Raw genomic sequence first — 18,210 nt, forward strand, 5'->3', positions numbered from 1 at the left:
GAACTTGGTCCTCTCTGCAGGGTCACCCACAAAGTCTTTACATTCACACCTCCTGTTTTCCTAAAACGTTCTGGTGGCATTTAGGACTCAGTGCACTTTGCTAATACTAACCAGTGCTAAAGTGCTTGTGTTTTTTTCCTTTAAACATGGTAAAACTGGCTTACACCTAATTGGTCCCATTGATTTACTTGTAGGTCCTTAGTTAAAGTGGTGCTACGTATACCCAGGGCCTGTAAATTAAATGCTACTCATGGCGTGGGCCTGCAGCATTTATTGTGCTATTCACTGAAGTAATCTTTTAAACATGTCTCAAGCCTACCATAGCAGCCTGTGTGCAGTTTTAAACTACTGTTTTGACCTAGTGAAATAAATGTTTTGCTAGGCCTTAACCTCCCTTTTCAATACAGATGTCACCCTTCGACTAGGCCCTAAACAGCTCCTAGGGCAGAGTACAGTGTATTTATAAAGTTTGACATGTACTTATAAGTTTTACTTGACCTACTAAATGAAGAACTCTTAAATTTGTTTTTCACTGCTGCAAGGCCTATATCTCCATGAGGATAACCTTGAGTTACCGTATTACATTTAATAAGTGATGACATTTCTTTGGGAAAAGGTCAAAGTCTCATGTGTGGTCTCTAAAGAATTGTAATTTAAAACTCTCTTTAATAGTAAAGTCACAATTCTGAAAATGCCACTTGCAGAAAATTGGTATTTTCTTGTTGTAACCGTTTATTGCCTTCAGCTTGTACCCTGGGTCACACTATTAAGAATATTTGGCAGTTGGCCTATGTGTATTTCTTGCAGACAGTATCAAAAAGGGGGACTGGGAGTTGGCAGGACTGGCTACCATGCCGAGGTGGGGGAGAGGAGAGCTATCAACAATTTAGGCACAGGGGATAGGGTTCAGCCAAACCAATACAAAAGGTTTCCCCCTGGACTTATTGTTAAAATACAAACTTTTGCTATGTGGGTGCTGAATTATCAACACAAGAACAACAAATCTGACTTTGATCTCAAACAATAACCAATTATGCTCCAACCACAATACTTAGAATCTCTTCAATATTTAATGAAATACACATACAAGTACTAGCGGTATTTGTTAATACAGTTCATCGTTCATTGGACCAGATACATCATCAAAACATTTGATCCAAAAATAACATGGAAAACAACTGTATACAATCAAAATACTAAAAAATGTATTGTCCAGCAGTGTTTTGTGGCTCCTTGACTTTTATCCAACCTTCTTCAGGACCAATAACTGAATTAAAGCTAGGAGGAAACATAAAATATATATCTCCATAGAAACAGTTGTAAACAGATTATCTAAATACGTACTGTTGGGCATACAATGTTGGTCTTACTATAATTCTTTTATACATACCACATATTAGAACAAAAAGACATGATTATCAACATGGTGTGTATTTATACATGTCAAGCATCAAGAAACATGATGTTATTACATATTATTGTTTGTCATGTCTGTCTATTATCATACACATTTAATTAGTATGCTTAAGGTTTATTGTTGCCATGAGTACCAATTAACCCCTTCTGTGCCCAGGACGTAATGGTTACGTCCTGAGGCACAGTGCTGCTGTGTCCAGGACGTAACCATTACGTCCTGTGCACAGAGCCCAGAGGGAGCGCTCTCGCTCCCTCTGTGGGGTTCCCCCCCACCCCCCCAAGTCAGGGATGGAAGGGGAAGCCCTTCCCCTAGCCACCCCCGACCCCCCCAACCCCCCCTGTGACGTCAGCGAGCGCGCGCTGATTAGTCACAGGGTCTCCCCCATCGCGCTGGAAGCAGAGCTTCCAGCGCGATTGAAAAAGAAATGCTTTTGCATTTCTTTTTCAATCCCATGGGGGAGGCCCAGAGAGGCTTCAAAGGGAAGGAAATGTATTTCCTTCCCTTTGAAGTCTCTCACAGGTTTCAAAAGCCGGATTGCTTGCAATCCGGCTTTTGAAACCCCACTAGACACCAGGGATTTTTTATTTTTTCCTTGAAATTGGCAAAAGGGAGCGACCCCTTGGGCAAGGGTCGCTCCCAGGGGGGCATTTTTTTAGGAAGGCCTTTTCTGCCCCCCCTGGGGGCAGATTGGCCTATTATTAGGCCGATCTGCCCCCAGGGGGGGCAGAAACCTCTAGGCACCAGGGACCTTTTTTTTTTTTTTTTTTTTTTTTTGTGATGATTTCTTTTTTTTTAGGTGGGGAGCGATCCCTTAGGCAAGGGTCGCTCCCCTACGGGGCAATATATATTTAGGCCATTTCTGCCCCCCTTGGGGGCAGATTGGCCTATTTTGATAAGGCCAATCTGCCCCCAAGGGGGGCAGAAACCATTAGACACCAGGGAGTTTGTTTTTGCGCGCGAATGTCACGCAACAAAGCAACCCCTTTGGCAAGGGTCGCTCCCAGGGGGGGCATTTTTTTGGGAAGGCCTTTTCTGCCCCCCCTGGGGACAGATCGGCCTATTATTAGGCCGATCTGCCCCCAGGGGGGGCAGAAACCTCTAGGCACCAGGGATCTTTTTTTTTTTTTTTCTTTTTGTTATGTTTTCTTTTTTTTTTAGGTGGGGAGCGACCCCTTAGGCAAGGGTCGCTCCCCTAGGGGGCAAATTATATTTAGGCCATTTCTGCCCCCCTTGGGGGCAGATTGGCCTATTTTGATGAGGCCAATCTGCCCCCAAGGGGGGCAGAAACCATTAGACACCAGGGAGTTTTCTTTTTTTGCGTGAATTTCACGCAAGGGGAGCGACCCCTTAGGCAAGGGTCGCTCCCTGGGGGGGGATTATTTTAGGCCATTTCTGGGGGGGGTAGATCAGCCTATTTTGATTCGGCTGATCTGCCCCCAAGGGGGGCAGAAACCACTAGGCACCAGGGATTTTTTTGTTTTTCTGTTTTACAGATGGGGAGCGACCCCCTTGGACAAGGGTCGCTCCCCTGGAGGGGCAAAATGTATTTAGGCCATTTCTGCCCGCTTTGGGGGCAGATCGGCCGATTTTAGGTCAATCTGCCCCCAAGGGGGGCAGAAACCACTAGGCACCAGGGATCTTTTTTTTGCGCCGTCACACAAGGGGAGCGACCTTGTAGTCAAGGGTCGCTCCCGGGGGGGGGGGGGGGTAGGGGTGGGGGGGGGCAAAATTATTTTAGGCCATCTCTGCCCCCCCTGGGGGCAGATCGGCCTATTGGTATTAGGCCGGTCTACCCCCAGGGGGGGCAGAAACCTCTAGGCGCCAGGGCAAATTTTTTTTTAATGTTTTTTTTATTGATTTGGTGTTTTTTTTAGAGAAGGGGAGCGACCCATCAGGCAAGGGTCGCTCCCCTGTGGGGCAAATTGTGTTTAGCCCATTTCTGCCCCCCTTGGGGGCAGATTGGTCGATTTTAGGTCAATCTGCCCCAAGGGGGCAGAAACCACTAGGCACCGGGGATTTGTTTTTTGGCGCCAATGTCACGCAGGGGGAGCGACCCCGTAGGCAATGGTCGCTCCGGGGGGGGTGTTGGGGGTTCAGGGGGCAAATTTATTTTAGGCCATTTCTGCCCCCCCTGGCCGATCTGCCCCCAGGGGAGGCAGAAACCTCTTGTTGCCAGGGCAAATTTTTTTTTTGTGTTTTTTTTTTTGTTTGTTTGGTTTTTTTTAGAGATGGGGAGTGACCCATCAGGCAAGGGTCGCTCCCCTGGGGGGCAAATTGTGTTTAGCCCATTTCTGCCCCCCTTGAGGGCAGATTGGTCGATTTTAGGTCAATCTGCCCCAAGGGGGCAGAAACCACTAGGCACCGGGGATTAGTTTTTTGGCGCCAATGTCACGCAGGGGGAGCGACCCCGTAGGCAAGGGTCGCTCCGGGGGAGGGGGGGTGTTCGGGGGCCAAATTTATTTTAGGCCATTTCTGCCCCCCCTGGGGGCAGATCGGCCTATTATTAGGCCGAACTGCCCCCAGGGGGGGCAGAAACCTCTTGTTGCCAGGGCACATTTTTTTTTTTTTTTTTTTTTAATGTTTGTTTTTTTAGAGATGGGGAGCGACCCATCAGGCAAGGGTCGCTCCCCTGGGGGGCAAACTGTGTTTAGACCATTTCTGCCCCCCTTGGGGGCAGATTGGTCGATTTTAGGTCAATCTGCCCCCAAGGGGGCAGAAACCACTAGGCACCGGGAATTTGTTTTTTGGTGCCAATGTCACGCAGGGGTAGCGACCCCGTAGGCAAGGGTCGCACCTGGGCAGGGGGGGTTTGGGGGGGTGGGGGGTCAAATTTATTTTAGGGCATTTCCCCCCCCCCCCCCCCTCCCCCTGGGCCGGCTGAGCTAGAGGCCAAAAAACACCTCTGTTTTCTGTGAAAAAATATGTTGTGTCCACGTTGTGTTTTGGGCCATTTCCTTTTGTGGGCGCTAGGCCTACCCACACAAGTGAGGTACCATTTTTATGGAGAGACTTAGGGGAACGCTGGGTGGAAGGAAATTTGTGGCTCCTCTCAGATTCCAGAAATTTCTGTCACCGAAATGAGAGGAAAAAGTGTTTTTTAGCCAGATTTTGATGTTTGCAAAGGATTCTGGGTAACAGAACCTGGTCAGAGCCCCGCAAATCACCCCATCTTGGATTCCCCTAGGTCTCTAGTTTTCAAAAATGCGCTGGTTTGCTAGGTTTCCCCAGGTGCCGGCTGAGCTAGAGGCCAAAATCCACACATAGGCACTGTTTTCTATGAAAAAATGTGATGTGTCCACGTTGTGTTTTGGGCCATTTCCTGTCGCGAGCGCTAGGCCTACCCACACAAGTGAGGTATCATTTTTATCGGGAGACGTAGGGGAACGCTGGGTGGAAGGAAATTTGGGGCTCCTCTCAGATTGTAGAACTTTCTGCCACAGAAATGTGAGGAACATGTGTTTTTTTAGCCAAATTTTGAGGTTTGCAAAGGATTCTGGGTAACAGAACCTGGCCCGAGCCACACAAGTCACCCCATCTTGGATTCCCCTAGGTCTCTAGTTTTCAGAAATGCACAGGTTTGGTAGGTTTCCCTAGGTGGCGGCTGAGCTACAGGCCAAAATCTACAGGTAGGCACTTTGCTAAAAGCAGGTCTGTTTTCTGTGATGTGTCCACGTTGCGCTTTGGGGTGTTTCCTGTTGCGGGCGCTAGGCCTACCCACACAAGTGAGGTATCATTTTTATCGGGAGACGTGGGGGAACGCTTGGTGGAAGGAAATTTGTAGCTCCTCTCAGATTCCAGAACTTTCTGCCACAAAAATGTGAGGGACATGTGTTTTTTTAGCCAAATTTTGAGGTTTGCAAAGGATTCTGGGTAACAGAACCTGGTCCGAGCCCCGCAAGTCACCCCTCCTTGGATTCCCCTCGGTCTCTAGTTTTCAGAAATGCACAGGTTTGGTAGGTTTCCCTAGGTGCCGGCTGAGCTAGAGGCCAAAATCTACAGGTAGGCACTTCGCAAAAAACACCTCTGTTTTTTTCCAAAATTTAGGATGTGTCCACGTTGCGCTTTGGGGTGTTTCCTGTCGCCGACGCTAGGCCTACCCACGCAAGTGAGGTATCATTTTTATCGGGAGACTTGGGGGAACGCTGGGTGGAAGGAAATTTGTAGCTCCTCTCAGATTCCAGAACTTTCTGCCACAAAAATGTGAGGGACATGTGTTTTTTTAGCCAAATGTTGAGGTTTGCAAAGGATTCTGGGTAACAGAACCTGGTGCGAGCCCCGCAAGTCACCCCTCCTTGGATTCCCCTAGGTCTCTAGTTTTCAGAAATGCACAGGTTTGGTAGGTTTCCCTAGGTGCCGGCTGAGCTAGAGGCCAAAATCTACAGGTAGGCACTTCGCAAAAAACACCTCTGTTTTTTTCCAAAATTTAGGATGTGTCCACGTTGCGCTTTGGGGTGTTTCCTGTCGCCGGCGCTAGGCCTACCCACGCAAGTGAGGTATCATTTTTATCGGGAGACTTGGGGGAACGCTGGGTGGAAGGAAATTTGTAGCTCCTCTCAGATTCCAGAACTTTCTGCCACAGAAATGTGAGAGACATGTGTTTTTTTAGCCAAATTTTGAGGTTTGCAAAGGATTCTGGGTAACAGAACCTGGTCCGAGCCCCGCAAGTCACCCCTCCTTGGATTCCCCTAGGTCTCTAGTTTTCAGAAATGCACAGGTTTGGTAGGTTTCCCTAGGTGCCGGCTGAGCTAGAGGCCAAAATCTACAGGTAGGCACTTCGCAAAAAACACCTCTGTTTTTTTCCAAAATTTAGGATGTGTCCACGTTGCGCTTTGGGGTGTTTCCTGTCGCCGGCGCTAGGCCTACCCACGCAAGTGAGGTATCATTTTTATCGGGAGACTTGGGGGAACGCTGGGTGGAAGGAAATTTGTAGCTCCTCTCAGATTCCAGAACTTTCTGCCACTGAAATGTGAGGGACATGTGTTTTTTTAGCCAAATTTTGAGATTTGCAAAGGATTCTGGGTAACAGAACCTGGTCCGAGCCCCGCAAGTCACCCCTCCTTGGATTCCCCTAGGTCTCTAGTTTTCAGAAATGCACAGGTTTGGTAGGTTTCCCTAGGTGGCGGCTGAGCTACAGGCCAAAATCTACAGGTAGGCACTTCGCAAAAAACACCTCTGTTTTTTTCCAAAATTTAGGATGTGTCCACGTTGCGCTTTGGGGTGTTTCCTGTCGCCGGCGCTAGGCCTACCCACGCAAGTGAGGTATCATTTTTATCGGGAGACTTGGGGGAACGCTGGGTGGAAGGAAATTTGTAGCTCCTCTCAGATTCCAGAACTTTCTGCCACAGAAATGTGAGGGACATGTGTTTTTTTAGCCAAATTTTGAGGTTTGCAAAGGATTCTGGGTAACAGAACCTGGTCCGAGCCCCGCAAGTCACCCCTCATTGGATTCCCCTAGGTCTCTAGTTTTCAGAAATGCACAGGTTTGGTAGGTTTCCCTAGGTGCCGGCTGAGCTAGAGGCCAAAATCTACAGGTAGGCACTTCGCAAAAAACACCTCTGTTTTTTTCCAAAATTTAGGATGTGTCCACGTTGCGCTTTGGGGTGTTTCCTGTCGCCGGCGCTAGGCCTACCCACGCAAGTGAGGTATCATTTTTATCGGGAGACTTGGGGGAACGCTGGGTGGAAGGAAATTTGTAGCTTCTCTCAGATTCCAGAACTTTCTGCCACAGAAATGTGAGGGACATGTGTTTTTTTAGCCAAATTTTGAGGTTTGCAAAGGATTCTGGGTAACAGAACCTGGTCCGAGCCCCGCAAGTCACCCCTCCTTGGATTCCCCTAGGTCTCTAGTTTTCAGAAATGCACAGGTTTGGTAGGTTCCCCTAGGTGGCGGCTGAGCTACAGGCCAAAATCTACAGGTAGGCACTTCGCAAAAAACACCTCTGTTTTTTTCCAAAATTTAGGATGTGTCCACGTTGCGCTTTGGGGTGTTTCCTGTCGCCGGCGCTAGGCCTACCCACGCAAGTGAGGTATCATTTTTATCGGGAGACTTGGGGGAACGCTGGGTGGAAGGAAATTTGTAGCTCCTCTCAGATTCCAGAACTTTCTGCCACAAAAATGTGAGGGACATGTGTTTTTTTAGCCAAATTTTGAGGTTTGCAAAGGATTCTGGGTAACAGAACCTGGTCCGAGCCCCGCAAGTCACCCCTCCTTGGATTCCCCTAGGTCTCTAGTTTTCAGAAATGCACAGGTTTGGTAGGTTTCCCTAGGTGCCGGCTGAGCTAGAGGCCAAAATCTACAGGTAGGCACTTCGCAAAAAACACCTCTGTTTTTTTCCAAAATTTAGGATGTGTCCACGTTGCGCTTTGGGGTGTTTCCTGTCGCCGGCGCTAGGCCTACCCACGCAAGTGAGGTATCATTTTTATCGGGAGACTTGGGGGAACGCTGGGTGGAAGGAAATTTGTAGCTCCTCTCAGATTCCAGAACTTTCTGCCACAGAAATGTGAGGGACATGTGTTTTTTTTGCCAAATTTTGAGGTTTGCAAAGGATTCTGGGTAACAGAACCTGGTCCGAGCCCCGCAAGTCACCCCTCCTTGGATTCCCCTAGGTCTCTAGTTTTCAGAAATGCACAGGTTTGGTAGGTTCCCCTAGGTGGCGGCTGAGCTACAGGCCAAAATCTACAGGTAGGCACTTCGCAAAAAACACCTCTGTTTTTTTCCAAAATTTAGGATGTGTCCACGTTGCGCTTTGGGGTGTTTCCTGTCGCCGGCGCTAGGCCTACCCACGCAAGTGAGGTATCATTTTTATCGGGAGACTTGGGGGAACGCTGGGTGGAAGGAAATTTGTAGCTCCTCTCAGATTCCAGAACTTTCTGCCACAGAAATGTGAGGGACATGTGTTTTTTTAGCCAAATTTTGAGGTTTGCAAAGGATTCTGGGTAACAGAACCTGGTCCGAGCCCCGCAAGTCACCCCTCCTTGGATTCCCCTAGGTCTCTAGTTTTCAGAAATGCACAGGTTTGGTAGGTTTCCCTAGGTGCCGGCTGAGCTAGAGGCCAAAATCTACAGGTAGGCACTTCGCAAAAAACACCTCTGTTTTTTTCCAAAATTTAGGATGTGTCCACGTTGCGCTTTGGGGTGTTTCCTGTCGCCGACGCTAGGCCTACCCACGCAAGTGAGGTATCATTTTTATCGGGAGACTTGGGGGAACGCTGGGTGGAAGGAAATTTGTAGCTCCTCTCAGATTCCAGAACTTTCTGCCACAAAAATGTGAGGGACATGTGTTTTTTTAGCCAAATGTTGAGGTTTGCAAAGGATTCTGGGTAACAGAACTTGGTCCGAGCCCCGCAAGTCACCCCTCCTTGGATTCCCCTAGGTCTCTAGTTTTCAGAAATGCACAGGTTTGGTAGGTTTCCCTAGGTGCCGGCTGAGCTAGAGGCCAAAATCTACAGGTAGGCACTTCGCAAAAAACACCTCTGTTTTTTTCCAAAATTTAGGATGTGTCCACGTTGCGCTTTGGGGTGTTTCCTGTCGCCGGCGCTAGGCCTACCCACGCAAGTGAGGTATCATTTTTATCGGGAGACTTGGGGGAACGCTGGGTGGAAGGAAATTTGTAGCTCCTCTCAGATTCCAGAACTTTCTGCCACAGAAATGTGAGGGACATGTGTTTTTTTAGCCAAATTTTGAGGTTTGCAAAGGATTCTGGGTAACAGAACCTGGTCCGAGCCCCGCAAGTCACCCCTCCTTGGATTCCCCTAGGTCTCTAGTTTTCAGAAATGCACAGGTTTGGTAGGTTTCCCTAGGTGCCGGCTGAGCTAGAGGCCAAAATCTACAGGTAGGCACTTCGCAAAAAACACCTCTGTTTTTTTCCAAAATTTAGGATGTGTCCACGTTGCGCTTTGGGGTGTTTCCTGTCGCCGGCGCTAGGCCTACCCACGCAAGTGAGGTATCATTTTTATCGGGAGACTTGGGGGAACGCTGGGTGGAAGGAAATTTGTAGCTCCTCTCAGATTCCAGAACTTTCTGCCACTGAAATGTGAGGGACATGTGTTTTTTTAGCCAAATTTTGAGATTTGCAAAGGATTCTGGGTAACAGAACCTGGTCCGAGCCCCGCAAGTCACCCCTCCTTGGATTCCCCTAGGTCTCTAGTTTTCAGAAATGCACAGGTTTGGTAGGTTTCCCTAGGTGGCGGCTGAGCTACAGGCCAAAATCTACAGGTAGGCACTTCGCAAAAAACACCTCTGTTTTTTTCCAAAATTTAGGATGTGTCCACGTTGCGCTTTGGGGTGTTTCCTGTCGCCGGCGCTAGGCCTACCCACGCAAGTGAGGTATCATTTTTATCGGGAGACTTGGGGGAACGCTGGGTGGAAGGAAATTTGTAGCTCCTCTCAGATTCCAGAACTTTCTGCCACAGAAATGTGAGGGACATGTGTTTTTTTAGCCAAATTTTGAGGTTTGCAAAGGATTCTGGGTAACAGAACCTGGTCCGAGCCCCGCAAGTCACCCCTCCTTGGATTCCCCTAGGTCTCTAGTTTTCAGAAATGCACAGGTTTGGTAGGTTTCCCTAGGTGCCGGCTGAGCTAGAGGCCAAAATCTACAGGTAGGCACTTCGCAAAAAACACCTCTGTTTTTTTCCAAAATTTAGGATGTGTCCACGTTGCGCTTTGGGGTGTTTCCTGTCGCCGGCGCTAGGCCTACCCACGCAAGTGAGGTATCATTTTTATCGGGAGACTTGGGGGAACGCTGGGTGGAAGGAAATTTGTAGCTCCTCTCAGATTCCAGAACTTTCTGCCACAGAAATGTGAGGGACATGTGTTTTTTTAGCCAAATTTTGAGGTTTGCAAAGGATTCTGGGTAACAGAACCTGGTCCGAGCCCCGCAAGTCACCCCTCCTTGGATTCCCCTAGGTCTCTAGTTTTCAGAAATGCACAGGTTTGGTAGGTTCCCCTAGGTGGCGGCTGAGCTACAGGCCAAAATCTACAGGTAGGCACTTCGCAAAAAACACCTCTGTTTTTTTCCAAAATTTAGGATGTGTCCACGTTGCGCTTTGGGGTGTTTCCTGTCGCCGGCGCTAGGCCTACCCACGCAAGTGAGGTATCATTTTTATCGGGAGACTTGGGGGAACGCTGGGTGGAAGGAAATTTGTAGCTCCTCTCAGATTCCAGAACTTTCTGCCACAAAAATGTGAGGGACATGTGTTTTTTTAGCCAAATTTTGAGGTTTGCAAAGGATTCTGGGTAACAGAACCTGGTGCGAGCCCCGCAAGTCACCCCTCCTTGGATTCCCCTCGGTCTCTAGTTTTCAGAAATGCACAGGTTTGGTAGGTTTCCCTAGGTGCTGGCTGAGCTAGAGGCCAAAATCTACAGGTAGGCACTTCGCAAAAAACACCTCTGTTTTTTTCCAAAATTTAGGATGTGTCCACGTTGCGCTTTGGGGTGTTTCCTGTCGCCGGCGCTAGGCCTACCCACGCAAGTGAGGTATCATTTTTATCGGGAGACTTGGGGGGAACGCTGGGTGGAAGGAAATTTGTAGCTCCTCTCAGATTCCAGAACTTTCTGCCACAGAAATGTGAGGGACATGTGTTTTTTTAGCCAAATTTTGAGGTTTGCAAAGGATTCCGTGTAACAGAACCTGGTCCGAGCCCCGCAAGTCACCCCTCCTTGGATTCCCCTAGGTCTCTAGTTTTCAGAAATGCACAGGTTTGGTAAGTTCCCCTAGGTGTCGGCTGAGCTACAGGCCAAAATCTACAGGTAGGCACTTCGCAAAAAACACCTCTGTTTTTTTCCAAAATTTAGGATGTGTCCACGTTGCGCTTTGGGGTGTTTCCTGTCGCCGGCGCTAGGCCTACCCACGCAAGTGAGGTATCATTTTTATCGGGAGACTTGGGGGAACGCTGGGTGGAAGGAAATTTGTAGCTCCTCTCAGATTCCAGAACTTTCTGCCACAGAAATGTGAGGGACATGTGTTTTTTTAGCCAAATTTTGAGGTTTGCAAAGGATTCTGGGTAACAGAACCTGGTCCGAGCCCCGCAAGTCACCCCTCCTTGGATTCCCCTAGGTCTCTATTTTTCAGAAATGCACAGGTTTGGTAGTTTCCCCTAGGTGGCGGCTGAGCTACAGGCCAAAATCTACAGGTAGGCACTTCGCAAAAAACACCTCTGTTTTTTTCCAAAATTTAGGATGTGTCCACGTTGCGCTTTGGGGTGTTTCCTGTCGCCGGCGCTAGGCCTACCCACGCAAGTGAGATATCATTTTTATCGGGAGACTTGGGGGAACGCTGGGTGGAAGGAAATTTGTAGCTCCTCTCAGATTCCAGAACTTTCTGCCACAGAAATGTGAGGGACATGTGTTTTTTTAGCCAAATTTTGAGGTTTGCAAAGGATTCTGGGTAACAGAACCTGGTCCGAGCCCCGCAAGTCACCCCTCCTTGGATTCCCCTAGGTCTCTAGTTTTCAGAAATGCACAGGTTTGGTAGGTTTCCCTAGGTGCCGGCTGAGCTAGAGGCCAAAATCTACAGGTAGGCACTTCGCAAAAAACACCTCTGTTTTTTTCCAAAATTTAGGATGTGTCCACGTTGCGCTTTGGGGTGTTTCCTGTCGCCGGCGCTAGGCCTACCCACGCAAGTGAGGTATCATTTTTATCGGGAGACTTGGGGGAACGCTGGGTGGAAGGAAATTTGTAGCTCCTCTCAGATTCCAGAACTTTCTGCCACAGAAATGTGAGGGACATGTGTTTTTTTAGCCAAATTTTGAGATTTGCAAAGGATTCTGGGTAACAGAACCTGGTCCGAGCCCCGCAAGTCACCCCTCCTTGGATTCCCCTAGGTCTCTAGTTTTCAGAAATGCACAGGTTTGGTAGGTTTCCCTAGGTGGCGGCTGAGCTACAGGCCAAAATCTACAGGTAGGCACTTCGCAAAAAACACCTCTGTTTTTTTCCAAAATTTAGGATGTGTCCACGTTGCGCTTTGGGGTGTTTCCTGTCGCCGGCGCTAGGCCTACCCACGCAAGTGAGGTATCATTTTTATCGGGAGACTTGGGGGAACGCTGGGTGGAAGGAAATTTGTAGCTCCTCTCAGATTCCAGAACTTTCTGCCACAGAAATGTGAGGGACATGTGTTTTTTTAGCCACATTTTGAGGTTTGCAAAGGATTCTGGGTAACAGAACCTGGTCCGAGCCCCGCAAGTCACCCCTCCTTGGATTCCCCTAGGTCTCTAGTTTTCAGAAATGCACAGGTTTGGTAGGTTCCCCTAGGTGGCGGCTGAGCTACAGGCCAAAATCTACAGGTAGGCACTTCGCAAAAAACACCTCTGTTTTTTTCCAAAATTTAGGATGTGTCCACGTTGCGCTTTGGGGTGTTTCCTGTCGCCGGCGCTAGGCCTACCCACGCAAGTGAGGTATCATTTTTATCGGGAGACTTGGGGGAACGCTGGGTGGAAGGAAATTTGTAGCTCCTCTCAGATTCCAGAACTTTCTGCCACAGAAATGTGAGGGACATGTGTTTTTTTAGCCAAATTTTGAGGTTTGCAAAGGATTCTGGGTAACAGAACCTGGTCCGAGCCCCGCAAGTCACCCCTCCTTGGATTCCCCTAGGTCTCTAGTTTTCAGAAATGCACAGGTTTGGTAGGTTTCCCTAGGTGCCGGCTGAGCTAGAGGCCAAAATCTACAGGTAGGCACTTCGCAAAAAACACCTCTGTTTTTTTCCAAAATTTAGGATGTGTCCACGTTGCGCTTTGGGGTGTTTCCTGTCGCCGGCGCTAGGCCTACCCACGCAAGTGAGGTATCATTTTTATCGGGAGACTTGGGGGAACGCTGGGTGGAAGGAAATTTGTAGCTCCTCTCAGATTCCAGAACTTTCTGCCACAGAAATGTGAGGGACATGTGTTTTTTTAGCCAAATTTTGAGGTTTGCAAAGGATTCTGGGTAACAGAACCTGGTCCGAGCCCCGCAAGTCACCCCTCCTTGGATTCCCCTAGGTCTCTAGTTTTCAGAAATGCACAGGTTTGGTAGGTTCCCCTAGGTGGCGGCTGAGCTACAGGCCAAAATCTACAGGTAGGCACTTCGCAAAAAACACCTCTGTTTTTTTCCAAAATTTAGGATGTGTCCACGTTGCGCTTTGGGGTGTTTCCTGTCGCCGGCGCTAGGCCTACCCACGCAAGTGAGGTATCATTTTTATCGGGAGACTTGGGGGAACGCTGGGTGGAAGGAAATTTGTAGCTCCTCTCAGATTCCAGAACTTTCTGCCACAAAAATGTGAGGGACATGTGTTTTTTTAGCCAAATTTTGAGGTTTGCAAAGGATTCTGGGTAACAGAACCTGGTGCGAGCCCCGCAAGTCACCCCTCCTTGGATTCCCCTCGGTCTCTAGTTTTCAGAAATGCACAGGTTTGGTAGGTTTCCCTAGGTGCTGGCTGAGCTAGAGGCCAAAATCTACAGGTAGGCACTTCGCAAAAAACACCTCTGTTTTTTTCCAAAATTTAGGATGTGTCCACGTTGCGCTTTGGGGTGTTTCCTGTCGCCGGCGCTAGGCCTACCCACGCAAGTGAGGTATCATTTTTATCGGGAGACTTGGGGGGAACGCTGGGTGGAAGGAAATTTGTAGCTCCTCTCAGATTCCAGAACTTTCTGCCACAGAAATGTGAGGGACATGTGTTTTTTTAGCCAAATTTTGAGGTTTGCAAAGGATTCCGTGTAACAGAACCTGGTCCGAGCCCCGCAAGTCACCCCTCCTTGGATTCCCCTAGGTCTCTAGTTTTCAGAAATGCACAGGTTTGGTAGGTTCCCCTAGGTGGCGGCTGAGCTACAGGCCAAAATCTACAGGTAGGCACTTCGCAAAAAACACCTCTGTTTTTTTCCAAAATTTAGGATGTGTCCACGTTGCGCTTTGGGGTGTTTCCTGTCGCCGGCGCTAGGCCTACCCACGCAAGTGAGGTATCATTTTTATCGGGAGACTTGGGGGAACGCTGGGTGGAAGGAAATTTGTAGCTCCTCTCAGATTCCAGAACTTTCTGCCACAGAAATGTGAGGGACATGTGTTTTTTTAGCCAAATTTTGAGGTTTGCAAAGGATTCTGGGTAACAGAACCTGGTCCGAGCCCCGCAAGTCACCCCTCCTTGGATTCCCCTAGGTCTCTATTTTTCAGAAATGCACAGGTTTGGTAGTTTCCCCTAGGTGGCGGCTGAGCTACAGGCCAAAATCTACAGGTAGGCACTTCGCAAAAAACACCTCTGTTTTTTTCCAAAATTTAGGATGTGTCCACGTTGCGCTTTGGGGTGTTTCCTGTCGCCGGCGCTAGGCCTACCCACGCAAGTGAGATATCATTTTTATCGGGAGACTTGGGGGAACGCTGGGTGGAAGGAAATTTGTAGCTCCTCTCAGATTCCAGAACTTTCTGCCACAGAAATGTGAGGGACATGTGTTTTTTTAGCCAAATTTTGAGGTTTGCAAAGGATTCTGGGTAACAGAACCTGGTCCGAGCCCCGCAAGTCACCCCTCCTTGGATTCCCCTAGGTCTCTAGTTTTCAGAAATGCACAGGTTTGGTAGGTTTCCCTAGGTGCCGGCTGAGCTAGAGGCCAAAATCTACAGGTAGGCACTTCGCAAAAAACACCTCTGTTTTTTTCCAAAATTTAGGATGTGTCCACGTTGCGCTTTGGGGTGTTTCCTGTCGCCGGCGCTAGGCCTACCCACGCAAGTGAGGTATCATTTTTATCGGGAGACTTGGGGGAACGCTGGGTGGAAGGAAATTTGTAGCTCCTCTCAGATTCCAGAACTTTCTGCCACAGAAATGTGAGGGACATGTGTTTTTTTAGCCAAATTTTGAGATTTGCAAAGGATTCTGGGTAACAGAACCTGGTCCGAGCCCCGCAAGTCACCCCTCCTTGGATTCCCCTAGGTCTCTAGTTTTCAGAAATGCACAGGTTTGGTAGGTTTCCCTAGGTGGCGGCTGAGCTACAGGCCAAAATCTACAGGTAGGCACTTCGCAAAAAACACCTCTGTTTTTTTCCAAAATTTAGGATGTGTCCACGTTGCGCTTTGGGGTGTTTCCTGTCGCCGGCGCTAGGCCTACCCACGCAAGTGAGGTATCATTTTTATCGGGAGACTTGGGGGAACGCTGGGTGGAAGGAAATTTGTAGCTCCTCTCAGATTCCAGAACTTTCTGCCACAGAAATGTGAGGGACATGTGTTTTTTTAGCCAAATTTTGAGGTTTGCAAAGGATTCTGGGTAACAGAACCTGGTCCGAGCCCCGCAAGTCACCCCTCCTTGGATTCCCCTAGGTCTCTAGTTTTCAGAAATGCACAGGTTTGGTAGGTTCCCCTAGGTGGCGGCTGAGCTACAGGCCAAAATCTACAGGTAGGCACTTCGCAAAAAACACCTCTGTTTTTTTCCAAAATTTAGGATGTGTCCACGTTGCGCTTTGGGGTGTTTCCTGTCGCCGGCGCTAGGCCTACCCACGCAAGTGAGGTATCATTTTTATCGGGAGACTTGGGGGAACGCTGGGTGGAAGGAAATTTGTAGCTCCTCTCAGATTCCAGAACTTTCTGCCACAAAAATGTGAGGGACATGTGTTTTTTTAGCCAAATTTTGAGGTTTGCAAAGGATTCTGGGTAACAGAACCTGGTGCGAGCCCCGCAAGTCACCCCTCCTTGGATTCCCCTCGGTCTCTAGTTTTCAGAAATGCACAGGTTTGGTAGGTTTCCCTAGGTGCCGGCTGAGCTAGAGGCCAAAATCTACAGGTAGGCACTTCGCAAAAAACACCTCTGTTTTTTTCCAAAATTTAGGATGTGTCCACGTTGCGCTTTGGGGTGTTTCCTGTCGCCGGCGCTAGGCCTACCCACGCAAGTGAGGTATCATTTTTATCGGGAGACTTGGGGGGAACGCTGGGTGGAAGGAAATTTGTAGCTCCTCTCAGATTCCAGAACTTTCTGCCACAGAAATGTGAGGGACATGTGTTTTTTTAGCCAAATTTTGAGATTTGCAAAGGATTCTGGGTAACAGAACCTGGTCCGAGCCCCGCAAGTCACCCCTCCTTGGATTCCCCTAGGTCTCTAGTTTTCAGAAATGCACAGGTTTGGTAGGTTTCCCTAGGTGGCGGCTGAGCTACAGGCCAAAATCTACAGGTAGGCACTTCGCAAAAAACACCTCTGTTTTTTTCCAAAATTTAGGATGTGTCCACGTTGCGCTTTGGGGTGTTTCCTGTCGCCGGCGCTAGGCCTACCCACGCAAGTGAGGTATCATTTTTATCGGGAGACTTGGGGGAACGCTGGGTGGAAGGAAATTTGGGGCTCCTCTCAGATTCCAGAACTTTCTGCCACAGAAATGTGAGGGACATGTGTTTTTTTAGCCAAATTTTGAGGTTTGCAAAGGATTCTGGGTAACAGAACCTGGCCCGAGCCACACAAGTCACCCCATCTTGGATTCCCCTAGGTCTCTAGTTTTCAGAAATGCACAGGTTTGGTAGGTTTCCCTAGGTGGCGGCTGAGCTACAGGCCAAAATCTACAGGTAGGCACTTTGCTAAAAGCAGGTCTGTTTTTTTCCAAAATTTAGGATGTGTCCACGTTGCGCTTTGGGGTGTTTCCTGTCGCCGGCGCTAGGCCTACCCACGCAAGTGAGGTATCATTTTTATCGGGAGACTTGGGGGAACGCTGGGTGGAAGGAAATTTGTAGCTCCTCTCAGATTCCAGAACTTTCTGCCACAGAAATGTGAGGGACATGTGTTTTTTTAGCCAAATTTTGAGGTTTGCAAAGGATTCTGGGTAACAGAACCTGGTCCGAGCCCCGCAAGTCACCCCTCCTTGGATTCCCCTAGGTCTCTAGTTTTCAGAAATGCACAGGTTTGGTAGGTTTCCCTAGGTGCCGGCTGAGCTAGAGGCCAAAATCTACAGGTAGGCACTTCGCAAAAAACACCTCTGTTTTTTTCCAAAATTTAGGATGTGTCCACGTTGCGCTTTGGGGTGTTTCCTGTCGCCGGCGCTAGGCCTACCCACGCAAGTGAGGTATCATTTTTATCGGGAGACTTGGGGGAACGCTGGGTGGAAGGAAATGTGTAGCTCCTCTCAGATTCCAGAACTTTCTGCCACAGAAATGTGAGGGACATGTGTTTTTTTAGCCAAATTTTGAGATTTGCAAAGGATTCTGGGTAACAGAACCTGGTCCGAGCCCCGCAAGTCACCCCTCCTTGGATTCCCCTAGGTCTCTAGTTTTCAGAAATGCACAGGTTTGGTAGGTTTCCCTAGGTGCCGGCTGAGCTAGAGGCCAAAATCTACAGGTAGGCACTTCGCAAAAAACACCTCTGTTTTTTTCCAAAATTTAGGATGTGTCCACGTTGCGCTTTGGGGTGTTTCCTGTCGCCGGCGCTAGGCCTACCCACGCAAGTGAGGTATCATTTTTATCGGGAGACTTGGGGGAACGCTGGGTGGAAGGAAATTTGTAGCTCCTCTCAGATTCCAGAACTTTCTGCCACAGAAATGTGAGGGACATGTGTTTTTTTAGCCAAATTTTGAGATTTGCAAAGGATTCTGGGTAACAGAACCTGGTCCGAGCCCCGCAAGTCACCCCTCCTTGGATTCCCCTAGGTCTCTAGTTTTCAGAAATGCACAGGTTTGGTAGGTTTCCCTAGGTGGCGGCTGAGCTACAGGCCAAAATCTACAGGTAGGCACTTCGCAAAAAACACCTCTGTTTTTTTCCAAAATTTAGGATGTGTCCACGTTGCGCTTTGGGGTGTTTCCTGTCGCCGGCGCTAGGCCTACCCACGCAAGTGAGGTATCATTTTTATCGGGAGACTTGGGGGAACGCTGGGTGGA

General features: G+C 48.8%; 1 protein-coding gene across 2 annotated transcripts in view; it reads left to right on the forward strand.

Annotated features, from left to right (window-relative positions):
* Window positions 1-18,210, forward strand: part of USP54 (ubiquitin specific peptidase 54) — a 1,958,070-nt gene that overhangs the window by 922,542 nt on the left and 1,017,318 nt on the right. The gene's annotated exons all lie outside the window — the stretch shown is intronic.

Source organism: Pleurodeles waltl, chromosome 6 (genome assembly GCF_031143425.1).
Source record: "Pleurodeles waltl isolate 20211129_DDA chromosome 6, aPleWal1.hap1.20221129, whole genome shotgun sequence".
In the NCBI taxonomy this organism is placed as follows: Eukaryota; Metazoa; Chordata; class Amphibia; order Caudata; family Salamandridae; genus Pleurodeles; species Pleurodeles waltl.